Source organism: Schistocerca gregaria, chromosome 6 (genome assembly GCF_023897955.1).
Source record: "Schistocerca gregaria isolate iqSchGreg1 chromosome 6, iqSchGreg1.2, whole genome shotgun sequence".
Taxonomy (NCBI): Eukaryota; Metazoa; Arthropoda; class Insecta; order Orthoptera; family Acrididae; genus Schistocerca; species Schistocerca gregaria.
Window position 1 is genome coordinate 84,956,645 of NC_064925.1, and position 13,219 is coordinate 84,969,863.

Sequence of the window (13,219 nt, forward strand, 5' to 3'; positions counted from 1 at the left end):
CCTGCACCCGCGAGGACTACTTCTCTGGACTCTGTCGTAGTGGGGCTACTAATGCTGAAAGTTGCGAGTCGCCACAACTTCCTGCTAATTGCCACAGTGGCTGTAGCAAAATCTACTGGCTCCTATCTACTTTTTGCCTATATGCCTTTGTGGTACCCCACACCTGGCACCAAAACTTTTATTTATGTCGCGTCCCAAGCGTGGGTTTTGCGAGGGATTGAGCGACACGGTTCGTAAACGGGAATTAGCCGGTTGACCTAATTGAGAGGGAGACTTTTGATCTGGCTAAGATGTTAAATTCCCTGGTGTGAAGGTACAAGGCTAGGATGTTGGTAGAAGTAAACTCGTATGGACGTTATAAAAGTTCTAATTTATTCATAAAGAATACAGATCATCCTAACTGCGTAGTGATTGTACCTACAGAATAGCCAAGCCCATTACAGACACGGTGACTGACTTCCACCGTTCTGGCTGCCTGATAGAACTTTCCAGCACTTTGCTGCTCACACTAGCACCCTACGTCAGAGTCCCGCGGTCGCTGCCTAAACGCTCATCGGCGACTATCTCCAACTGTCTGCCTGCAGCCCGCCCTCAGCCCAAGTCGGCTGCTACTCACGCTGACTACCGTCGCTGCCTAAACCCGAGAGAGAGAGATCCCCGGAGCGGCGTGCCTCCGAGTTTTGTTAGCTCTTCCCCTTCGACCCCGCCAGCGCTTGGCATGACGTAGCGTCGAGTGCAACTTTTCCTTATTAGGGATTGTTTTAGTATTAACTTTAGTACTTTTCTTCAGAAGCTGGGTGGAGGGGTAGAGGGGCCTCTCCCTATATGGTCACGCACTGCGTCCTGAGCCCTTCATTGGCTCCTCATGACGTAGTGCGGTCCCCACCTAGGGCCTCTTTCTTTCTCTCTCCGCACCCAGACTTCTCCCTCTAGCCAAGAGTGTTGATACTGTAAGTTATTGCTTATTAAGGGACCTGCCCAGAGCGCCCTTTTTATCTTAATAGCTGAGTCTGCTTCCTTGCTTATCACGCGCAGCTGCCTGGCCGCTTGGACCGCCGCCTCGGCTATCTGGCTGCGTCGTTATCTTTTGTGACTCCTCTGACACGCCTGGCGTCCCCTGTTAACTCTATCTCCCCGTATGATTTCTGGTGTATCGTCTGAGAACAACTGCATTTAGACTTGGCTTTTCTGCGGTTACAACAGTGTACCTACAACTCTTTTTGAAACTATGAACAGTTACTCACCAATGACAATTTCATTCAGAGAAAGAGAACACAAATATGTCTTCTCGCCCCGACTGACCATCACAGCGAGAATACTACGCATTCGAAAGTGGCAGCACTGATGGGTTGCTTCATGAAAAAATTCATGATGTTGCAGTTTACCCTTGTTGCAACATGCGCCTCTCTCCTACCGTAGGCAGGTTCGAAACGGTGTAGGCTGCAGTAGTCACTCGGGTTGCACAGGGTATAGTAGCATGGGGAGCTGCATGAAATCAGTCATCCGACTGAAGCCCACAAAACAAAAGGCTTCTGGACAGAAACGTTTTTGTTAAAATGCTGTTTTCGGGGGGTTTGTTTCCACAGTTTCCCCCGGTATGGCCCGCTTCACGAGTTGAGCCTAGGCCTCTACAGTCTACTGAAAAGTGAAGCGACGATTGAAGCCTCTCCAAGACCTCGTCTTCTCAGCTCGCTAGCCTATGCGCAGATCGGGCCACGTCTACTTATGACACGCAGTGGAGCCGATAGATTCTCCGCGCACTGGGCGGCAAAAAAAAAAGAGAACGAAGTAACGGTGCCAGAAAGAAGCGCTACCTCCTGAGAGAAGGCGGCACCGGTACAGGTTTAGGGGGCGGGGGTGGGAGTTTATCAGACAGCAGGGCGGCTCTTTAAGTGCGGATCGGTGCCAGAGGCGCAACAAGGGCGCTAATCGATTGCCGATGAACACGGCCCGTCACCACTAATGGCGCGAAAGCGACGCTATACGGTCGGGGGGAGAGCAGTCGGCGAAACCGCAACGTTTGGCTGCTGGCTTTCTGCACAGCCAAAGCCGGCGGCTGTGCTCCGCGAGTCCGCCACATGCCTCTGGCGTGACGTCACAAGCACTGGTCACGACAGTAGATGTTCGTAGGGAGCATTCCCGCACGTTTGGAGGAGATTCCGTGAGATCTGATATCCCTGACATTTCAATATTGCTATTAATCCTCGAAATACCAAGGGTGTGGGGAGGAGAGGGGGGGAGAGTGAGACTTCGTGACCACCTTTTGGAAATATTGTAGAGTTACTTTATATTTTAAAATATTTGTAGTGCTTAGTAAATACTCTTACCGGTTCGAGAAATATACACACATCAAAAACGTTTTGCGTTACCTCGGATCCGAGAGTTCCGGAATCTGTACAGAAAACTGGAATAGAAACCAACATAAACTACATTTCCACCCTTTTTACTGCTCATGAAGGCCACACAATGCCTGTTGTACCACCATACAGCGAGACCTTCTGAGGAGGTGGTGCAGATTGCTGTTCACGCCGGTACCCCTAATATCCAGTAGCACGTCCTCTTGCATTGATGCATGTCTGTATTCGTCGTGGCATACTTAGTACAAGTTAATCAAGGCATTGTTGGTCCTCTCCTCAACGGCGATTCGGCATAGATTCCTCAGAGTGGTTGGTGGGTCACGTCGTCCATAAACAGCCCTTTTCAATCTATCCCAGGTATTTTCGATCGGATTCGCGTCTGGAAAACATGCTGTCCACTCTAGTCGAGCGATGTCGTTATCCTGAAGGAAGTCATCCAAACGATGTGCACGATGAAGGCTCGAATTGTCGTCCATGAAGACGAATGCTGCCGGTATGGTTGCACTATCGGTCGGATGATGGCATTCAGGTATTGTACAACCGTCATGGCGCCGTCCATGATCACCAGCGGCGTACGTCGGCCCCACATAATGCCACCCCAAAACAGCAGGGAACCTCCACCTTGCTGGACCCGCTGGACGGTGTGTCTGTGTTCAGCCTGACCGGGTTGTCTCCAAACACGTCTCCGACGACTGTCTGGTTGAAGGGATATGTGACACTCGTCGGTAAAGAGAATCCTGAGAGGTCCATTCGCCCTGACGATGGGCCCATCTGTACCACAGTGCATGGTGTCGTGGTTGCAAAGATGGACCTCGCCATTTATGTCGGAAGAGAAGTTCCCCATCATGCAGCCTATTGCGAACAGTTTGAGTCACGACACGACGTCCTGTGGCTGCATGAAAAGCATTATTCAACATTGTGGCGTTGCTGTCAGGGTTCCTTCGAGCCATAATCCATAGCCATTCGTCATCCACTGTAGTAGTAGCCCTTGGGCGGCCTGAGTGAGACATCAGCAGCAGTTTGTCTCTCTATTTCCACCATGTTCGAACAGTATCACTTTGGTTAACTCCGAGATTCCTGGACACTCCCCTTTCTGAGAGCCCTTTCTGGCACAAATTAACAACGCGATCGCAATCGAACTGCGGTATTTGACGGTCTAGGCATGGCTGAACTACAAACACAAGTCATGTACTTCCTTCCTGGTGAAATGACTGGAACTGATCGGCTGTCGGTCCCCCTCAGTCAAATAGATGCTGTTCATGCATAGTTGTTTACACCTTTGGGCGGGTTTAGTGACATTTGTGAACTGTCAAAGGGACTGTTTGTGATAAAATATTCACAGTAAACGTCCTTCTTCAGGAGTTCTGGGAACTGGGATAATGCAAAACATTTTTTTTATATGTGTTAAATTCCTTAGTCAAATTTAACCCCGAAAAAATATCTTATTACGTCTTTATCCCGAATGAATGTCCCATTGGATATTTTCACTTTCAGGACTCTACTTATAGATCAATGTCTGTCTAAAAACTATGAGTGAAGTCAACATCAATTAACCAAGGCCGGCTGCGGTGGTCTCGCGGTTCTAGGTACGCAGTCCGGAACCGCGGGACTGCTATGGTCGCAGGTTCGAATCCGGCCTCGGGCATGGATGTGTGTGATGTCCTTAGGTTAGTTAGGTTTAAGTAGTTCTAAGTTCTAGGGACTAATGACCACAGCAGTTGAGTCCCATAGTGCTCAGAGCCATTTGAACCATTTTTTTTAATTAACCAAGTTTACAATTTTAATTTCCTTTAAAGTTGGAATAAAGTGGTTCCCTAAGGTAGTACACCTTATCGAAAGTGCATTAATGTCGGTTACAATATGCTAAAAGTGCTTCCCTTTTCAAGATACTACTAACACATTTCTAAGTCTATAAAAAGTTTGTTGTTAATATGTCAACAATTAAAGAATATTGTTTTTTACATAAATCTTCCGCCCACGGCCCTCCAAGCCTTTAGTAATGAGCTCTATGGAAAATACGTTGATATTAATATGATAAAGTAACCAATTTCGTGCCATATAGCTTCTGGAATAATGTTATTTCCGTTCTCTGGGTATTTTATTATTTTAAACGATTACCAGTAGACAGCTGTGGTCTTTCCCTGAAACTGAACAGGGTGCGAAGTAACCATATCTTTGAAAACGTCCAACGACACATTACATTCTTATTAACTGATAAATATTTAAAACTTTTCTGTAGGTAAATGCGTAGGTAAATTCACCATGAAATCGGCCTCAATTTCCATTAGTAGTTTGGTAAGAAGAAGGGTAGAAAAGGAAATTTATTTGGAAGAGTATGAAGTTCAGTACTGGTAGATTTAGCACCATCAAAAAAGTTTTTCTTTCATTTCCTCGTGATGGTACATAAAAACTAAAAGTAATTTTTCCCTTTGGAGAGAACAGAGTTTCAAAAAAACTCACCACTAGGCACTTCTCCTAGCAGCCAATTTCCTCTATTGGTTCCAATTTTAAAGTTCAGTTACCTGCAAAAGATAAAAGAAACACATTAGAAACCCATTAGCGCAAAGCACTGCAATATTTCAAATTTCAGAACTCAGAGATAAGTCATCACGTGTGCAACTCTTAAATATTTTCCAACCTTCTTGAAATTTAGCATATATGTCTTTTGCATCGCTGAGACTCGGAGCTTTAACAAGGATATATGAAAATCACATATTTGGAAAAAAAAATGAAACATTTTAATGTATTCTAGCCCTGGTTTCAATCCAGACCGTCTGGTTGAAGTCCAGGCAGCAAGTACAAATAACAGTAACATTTATATCATCTGAAAAACAAGGGTGACTCTTTTGGCGAAACACTGCTCAGAAAATGGAAACAGTAACTCGACAGAACACGGGGAAGCACACTTCTAATCAATCGTGCCAAGACAGTCTGAGAAAACAATGATATTGTTGGATTTAAACAGCTGTTGCCGTAAAACAGACTGGAAATAACACACTGAGGCTGCAAAAGTCACAGGACAGCGATATGAACATATACAGGTGGCGTTAGTACAGCGTACACAAGATATAAAGGGGCACGGCATTGGAGGAACTCTCAGTTGAACTCAGGTCATTCATGTGAAAAGGTATCCGACGTGATTAAGTCCGCAGGACGCGATTAACAAACTACTGTATGGACGCGGAATGACAGTTGGAGCTAGATACATGGGACATTCCATTTCCGAAATCGTTCGAGAATTCAATACTCCGAGATCCACAGCGTGAAGAGCGTCCCGAGAATACGAAATTTCAGTCATAACCTCTCACCACAAACAAAACAGAGCCGACGGCCTTCACTTAACGGCAGAGAGCAGCGGCGTTTCATAGAGCTGTCAGTGCTAACAGACAGTCAACACTGTGTTAAAAAGCCGCAGGAATCAATGTGGGACGCACGATGAACGTATCCGTTAGGACAGGGCTCCCCAACGTGTGGTCTGCGAACCCCTTAGGAGTCCGCCGGCTCTTTCTAGGGGGTCCGCGGCCACCTTTCACCAAATCGTGTAAAATAATGAGTAAAATTATTGAATAGAAATGTGAAAATCAAATTTATGTGTACTTTTGCTTCAGGTCGTATTCCCAAGCAGCCTTTGCTATTCCTAAGTGAGAACGCATACACAGTTTAGTGCCGGACAATGCGGCTTCTCTGATCGACAGTCTGTCGATGGTGCGCCGGGTCACGGCACTAGATGCGCTGAAACCTTTTACGCATGCGCGGAGCGAGCTTTGTCGACCAATCACAGCGCTCGCTGGCACGTATGCGGCTCCAGGCATCATTAAACGTTTAACTTGCTATGTCAGTGCACTACTTATTTCATAAATTGATTTTTGAGCTCCAGTTGTTTTTATTCATCTCTAAACCAAAGACTATTGATACTTTGGGAGGGAGGGGGATCATTGGGAACATGGAACTTGCATTTAAGAAGTCAGTCCCCATGGGTCTCGCTCTGAAATTCAAAGTTACTGTGCTCTTGACGGACTAGGGGTCCACCATGGATTTTCGACTGAAGAAGGGGTCCACCAGCTTGAAATGTTGGGAAGCCCTGCGTTAGGACAATGCAGCTAAATTTGGCGATGATGGGCTATGACAGCAAACGAGCGACGCGAGTAGCTTTGCTAACTGTACGATATCGCCTGCAACACCTCTCTGGGCTCGTAACCGTGTCGGTTGTATCTCACACTACTGGAAAACGGTCGCATGATGAGACGAGCCCTAATTTCAGCTGGTAAGAGCTGGTGGCAGGTTTTACGTGTGGCACAGACCCCACGAAGCCATAGCCCAAGTGCTCAACAAGGCACTGTGCAAGCTGGTAGTGGCTTCATAATGGTATAGGCTAGGTTTACATGGAATGGACTGGGTCCTCTGGTTCAACTGAACCGATGAGTGATTGAAAAAGTTTTTTTCGGCTACTTGGAGAGCATTTGCAGCCAGTCATGGATTTCATGTTCCCAAACAACGATGGAATTTAATGAATGACATGCGCCATGTCACCGAGCCACAATTGTTCGCGACTGGTTTGCAGATCATTCTGAACACTTCGAGCGAATCTTTCGGGCATCTATATTGCCCGACATGGATCACCTCGAACATTTATCGGACATAATCGAGAGGTCAGTTCGTGCAACAAACCCGGCATTCGTACTTATGGACGGCGATAGAGGCAGCCTGACTCAGTATTTATGTAGAGGATTTCCAACGACGTGTTGAGGCCATTCCGCGTCGAATTGGTGCAGTACGCCGGGCGGAAGGAAATCTGACACAATATTACGAGGCATTCTACGAATTTTGTCATGTCAGTGTAAGCGATAAGTCGAACTGAATAATTACTGGTCTGTTATTTTACTTAACCATTTACCTGCAAATCAGCATTAATAAAAGATCAACGCGTCAAGTGGAGCTCACTGTCATCTTGAAGGTAATACAGAGCAGATTATACACATGTGAAGCAGCATACTTTTTTAAAGTAGATATATCAGAACACTGCTTCAGCGTAACAATTCGAGAGTTGCAGCTATCAAGTGATCAGGCTGCATGGCAAGAGATTCTCTCACACACATTTCATTAGTCACATTACATCATATGAACAAACATAAAAATCCGTAGATAAGTAAACTCTGTAAAAAAATGAACACTCAGAAGTTCACGGACAGTAAAAGAAACACAAGAAAAGATGCGTAGGAATAGACGCGTAATATTGGTTCAGTACGCTAGGATTTTACGACACTGAAACAGTATAAACAGTTGTAGCGAAAAGGTACATTAATCATGGCGTTCCATGCCATGGTAAGTCACATTACGTTCTGATTCTAAACAACTTTTGCTATGTACTTATCCAATTTATATGCGATATCGTGTTTATAGGGTGACGAAAAACTTTAAGTTGCAGATATGGTGGGTTTTAGCTTGTGAATCTGTTGATGAGGATACCGCTATCGATTCAAGCGCAATATGATGACATCACTGCAGGGTGAAGGATTGTGTGTTATGCGGCTCGCTAAGACGAAACCTTCAATCGGGGAAAAACTGAAGGGAAACTGCCTCGAGATTTGAATTCGTTTAACGCATGGAAGCATGGATACAAATATATATATATTTTCTTTTTTATGTTCTGGCTATAATAAAAAGAAAAGCAGCGGGCGACTTCAACCTCTGCAGCGATTGTCGAAAAGATCACGATAGTGTTTACACTTTCACCATCAAAATCAGGAGACAATTGTTCGGTTGTCTCCAGGCATCGAAGATCACGGTGCACGGTCTTTTGAAAATTGTTTCAACAGTAAGTCTGCGTTATTCAGATCTTGCTAGAATTGAAACCATGTCATTACAGACAACGAAAAGAATTCGCAAACATCTTATTTCCTTCTCAAGAAAATTAAAATTTCTTTCAGCAAACGGCGAAACGTTTCATTTACGTGGCATTGTAATAGGACATAAGGTGCATATGTTCGTTAGCGAATATCAAAGTCTTGCGGGGAACTCATAAAACATACCCCGAAGATAAATTTGAGGTGTACACTCATGCATGCGAAAGTCATCGGTCAATTATTCTTCAGTGTAACATTCGTTACTGACAATTTCTCCTTATTCGGTTATGTCAAAGAGCTTACTGGACGTGCTTCCCGTGATGAATATCCTCTTTCTCAGAGAGCTGACAGTGGGACCCACTGAAAAATAGGAGAACCATGATGGGAAACACATCCAATACAACTCTGAGGCATCCGACTCTGAGGTACTCGTAAACATCTGAAAGATAGTGTAGTGAAGCACCGTCATAATGCTAGATGAAGTCTTCACTGTCTTGCTGCAGTTATGGCATAATCGATTGCTGCAGCTTGTTCATGTACACGATACAAAGCGGTTAATTTCATATTAATTACGAATGTGTTCAACAGTCTCGTGTGGTTGTTCTGTGCTGAAACCAAGCACGTTAAGACAACTCACTTTTCCAGACACATGAATTTCTCGAGTAATTGCTGCAAATCCTTACAAAATTCAGAAAGAGGCTCACTTTCTCGATTTGTTAGCACATATAAGAACTACAGCCGGTGTAGTTTTACACACAATTCTTTTCATAAAAGAATCTCCAATTTCTTCTGGCTCCTGACGAATGATTCCCGCTCAACCTCCGTCTTCTACGCTGATAGTTCCGGTCGAATTGTTATCTTCAAACAACATCTGCAGCCAGTCTCGCGGAATGTGTTGTACCACCAACTGCTTGTTTTGTCTGTTGGAGCTTTAATGTGCGAAATCGTCCCTGAACCGTCACAATTCACTTACAGTTAGCAAATTCCATCGAGAATGCTAGACGGGAATAATGTCTGTCGGGACACCTGCCTTTGAACACGGATTTCTCCGTCAAAAATATTTGCCAGGTTCACGTGGAAGGATAAGACAAATGTGTGTGAAATCTTATTGGACTTAACTGCTAAGATCATCAGTCCCTGAGCTTACACACTACTTAACCAAAATCATCCTAAGGACAAACACACACACACACACACACACACACACACACACACACACCCATGCCCGAGGTAGGACTCGAACCCACGCCGGGACCAGGGAAGGATAAGCTCTTGGAGTTTTTGCAATAATGTTCACCGTGGAACCGAACCTAAGGTTCAGTAACTGAGGAGCAGAACTCAAGAATCGATCGAAAAACTAGTTTTTCAAGCACCTCCTCCCCATGTGAAAGTAATTTCCTCAAATTCTTCCAGTGAATTTCCGCCCGGCATCCGTTTTTTCCTACCAACAGATACACTTGATCTATCCGAGGTAGCATGGCCCCACTAGATGCTATACAGATATGTTATATAGAAATTAGCTTCTACCGTTTTCAGTGCTCAATAGCCAGTCCCGAACAGTTTTTTCATATATCTTCATCACCTACGCTACAGCTATTGACATACACTCCTGGAAATTGAAATAAGAACACCGTGAATTCATTGTCCCAGGAAGGGGAAACTTTATTGACACATTCCTGGGGTCAGATACATCACATGATCACACTGACAGAACCATAGGCACATAGACACAGGCAACAGAGCATGCACAATGTCGGCACTAGTACAGTGTATATCCACCTTTCGCAGCAATGCAGGCTGCTATTCTCCCATGGAGACGATCGTACAGATGCTGGATGTAGTCCTGTGGAACGGCTTGCCATGCCATTTCCACCTGGCGCCTCAGTTGGACCAGCGTTCGTGCTGGACGTGCAGACCGCGTGAGACGACGCTTCATCCAGTCCCAAACATGCTCAATGGGGGACAGATCCGGAGATCTTGCTGGCCAGGGTAGTTGACTTAAACCTCCTAGAGCACGTTGGGTGGCACGGGATACATGCGGACGTGCATTGTCCTGTTGGAACAGCAAGTTCCCTTGCCGGTCTAGGAATGGTAGAACGATGGGTTCGATGACGGTTTTGATGTACCGTGCATATTCAGTGTCCCCTCGACTATCACCAGAGGTGTACGGCCAGTGTAGGAGATCGCTCCCCACACCATGATGCTGGGTGTTGGCCCTGTGTGCCTCGGTCGTATGCAGTCCTGATTGTGGCGCTCACCTGCACGGCGCCAAACACGCATACGACCATCATTGGCACCAAGGCAGAAACGACTCTCATCGCTGAAGACGACACGTCTCCATTCGTCCCTCCATTCACGCCTGCCGCGACACCACTAGAGGCGGGCTGCACGATGTTGGGGTGTGAGCGGAAGACGGCCTAACGGTGTGCGGGACCGTAGCCTAGCTTCATGGAGACGGTTGCGAATGGTCCTCGCCGATACCCCAGGAGCAACAGTGTCCCTAATTTGCTGGGAAGTGGCGGTGCGGTCCCCTACGGCACTGCGTAGGATCCTACGGTCTTGGCGTGCATCCGTGCGTCGCTGCGGTCCGGTCCCAGGTCGACGGGCACGTGCACCTTCTGACATACCGGTGTCAGTGTGTTCTTTTTTCCATTTCCAGGAGTGTATATTGGGAGGTCAGCTTAAAATGCCTATACGTAACGTCGATCCCCTGCATTCCACAAGAATTTTCAGGCGTTGCAACTTTCTTATACGGTCTTGTGAAGCTTTTGGCGTCACCCACAAGAGCACCTAAAAGTTCCTACAACACCTAACCGCCATACTGCCGAAATTTCTGCTAGAAAACAAGATTATGCTCATTTCGAGCGAGTTCTTGATTTCTCTTCGTAAGGAATTCCTAAATCGATTCAGGAAACTGGTCCAGTATACCGTAAGGATGTATTATCTTTAATATGTAAGAGTACGAAAACATATAATATGCACTTCGCAAGTCAAGGAATACATTATTACGTGGGCGCAGTACTGCTCTACCTACTTCATCTCGTGGGCGAACTGTAACTTGGAATCTCCAAGAGAATAGTTGCGATAGATGAACTGCAGTGCAATTCCTTCCGGAAAACGATTGTATTGTACTTCTGCTACCGGTTGGTGTGCTCTTCACTCCAAAGAGTGGTTTGATGCAACTCTCCACTCTGTTCTGTGCAAGCCTCTTAATGTCCTAATAACTACTACAACCTTTATCCTTCTGAACCTGCTTACTGTTTTTATCTCTTGGTCTCTCTGCGATTTTTATCCCCTACACTTCCCTCTAGTAATACACTCCTGGAAATGGAAAAAAGAACACATTGACACCGGTGTGTCAGACCCACCATACTTGCTCCGGACACTGCGAGAGGGCTGTACAAGCAATGATCACACGCACGGCACAGCGGACACACCAGGAACCGCGGCGTTGGCCGTCGAATGGCGCTAGCTGCGCAGCATTTGTGCACCGCCGCCGTCAGTGTCAGCCAGTTTGCCGTGGCATACGGAGCTCCATCGCAGTCTGGTAGCATGCCGCGACAGCGTGGACGTGAACCGTATGTGCAGTTGACGGACTTTGAGCGAGGGCGTATAGTGGGCATGCGGGAGGCCGGGTGGACGTACCGCCGAATTGCTCAACACGTGGGGCGTGAGGTCTCCACGGTACGTCGATGTTGTCGCCAGTGGTCAGCGGAAGGTGCACGTGCCCGTCGACCTGGGACCGGACCGCAGCGACGGACGGATGCACGCCAAGACCGTAGCATCCTACGCAGTGCCGTAGGGGACTGCACCGCCACTTCCCAGCAAATTAGGGACACTGTTGCTCCTGGGGTATCGGCGAGGACCATTCGCAACCGTCTCCATGAAGCTGGGCTACGGTCCCGCACACCGTTAGGCCGTCTTCCGCTCACGCCCCAACACCGTGCAGCCCGCCTCCAGTGGTGTCGCGACAGGCAAGAATGGAGGGACGAATGGAGACGTGTCGTCTTCAGCGATGAGAGTCGCTTCTGCCTTGGTGCCAATGATGGTCGTATGCGTGTTTGGCGCCGTGCAGGTGAGCGCCACAATCAGGACTGCATACGACCGAGGCACACAGGGCCAACACCCAGCATCATGGTGTGGGGAGCGATCTCCTACACTGGCCGTACACCTCTAGTGATCGTCGAGGGGACACTGAATAGTGCACGGTACATCCAAACCGTCATCGAACCCATCATTCTACCATTCCTAGACCGGCAAGGGAACTTGCTGTTCCAACAGGACAATGCACGTCCGCATGTATCCCGTGCCACCCAACGTGCTCTAGAAGGTGTAAGTCAACTACCCTGGCCAGCAAGATCTCCGGATCTGTCCCCCATTGAGCATGTTTGGGACTGGATGAAGCGTCGTCTCACGCGGTCTGCACGTCCAGCACGAACGCTGGTCCAACTGAGGCGCCAGGTGGAAATGGCATGGCAAGCCGTTCCACAGGACTACATCCAGCATCTCTACGATCGTCTCCATGGGAGAATAGCAGCCTGCATTGCTGCGAAAGGTGGATATACACTGTACTAGTGCCGACATTGTGCATGCTCTGTTGCCTGTGTCTATGTGCCTGTGGTTCTGTCAGTGTGATCATGTGATGTATCTGACTCCAGGAATGTGTCAATAAGGTTTCCCCTTCCTGGGACAATGGATTCACGGTGTTCTTATTTCAATTTCCAGGAGTGTAAATTGGTGACTCCTTCATCTCTCAGAAGGTATCGTATTAACCAGTCCCTTTTTTTTTTAATCAAATAGGCCAACAAATTTCTTGTTTCCCCAATTCAGTTCGGTACCAAGACATAAGTTAAGTGATCCAGATATTCAATCTCCAGTTTTCTTCTGTAGGGTACCATTTCAAAAGCTTCTATTCTCTTGCCCAAATTGCCTTCCTTGAGCTCAAGTGTATATTCGACGTCAACAGATGTCTCTTCTTCAGAAACGCTTTTCTTTCACTGCCAGTCGATATCTAATATC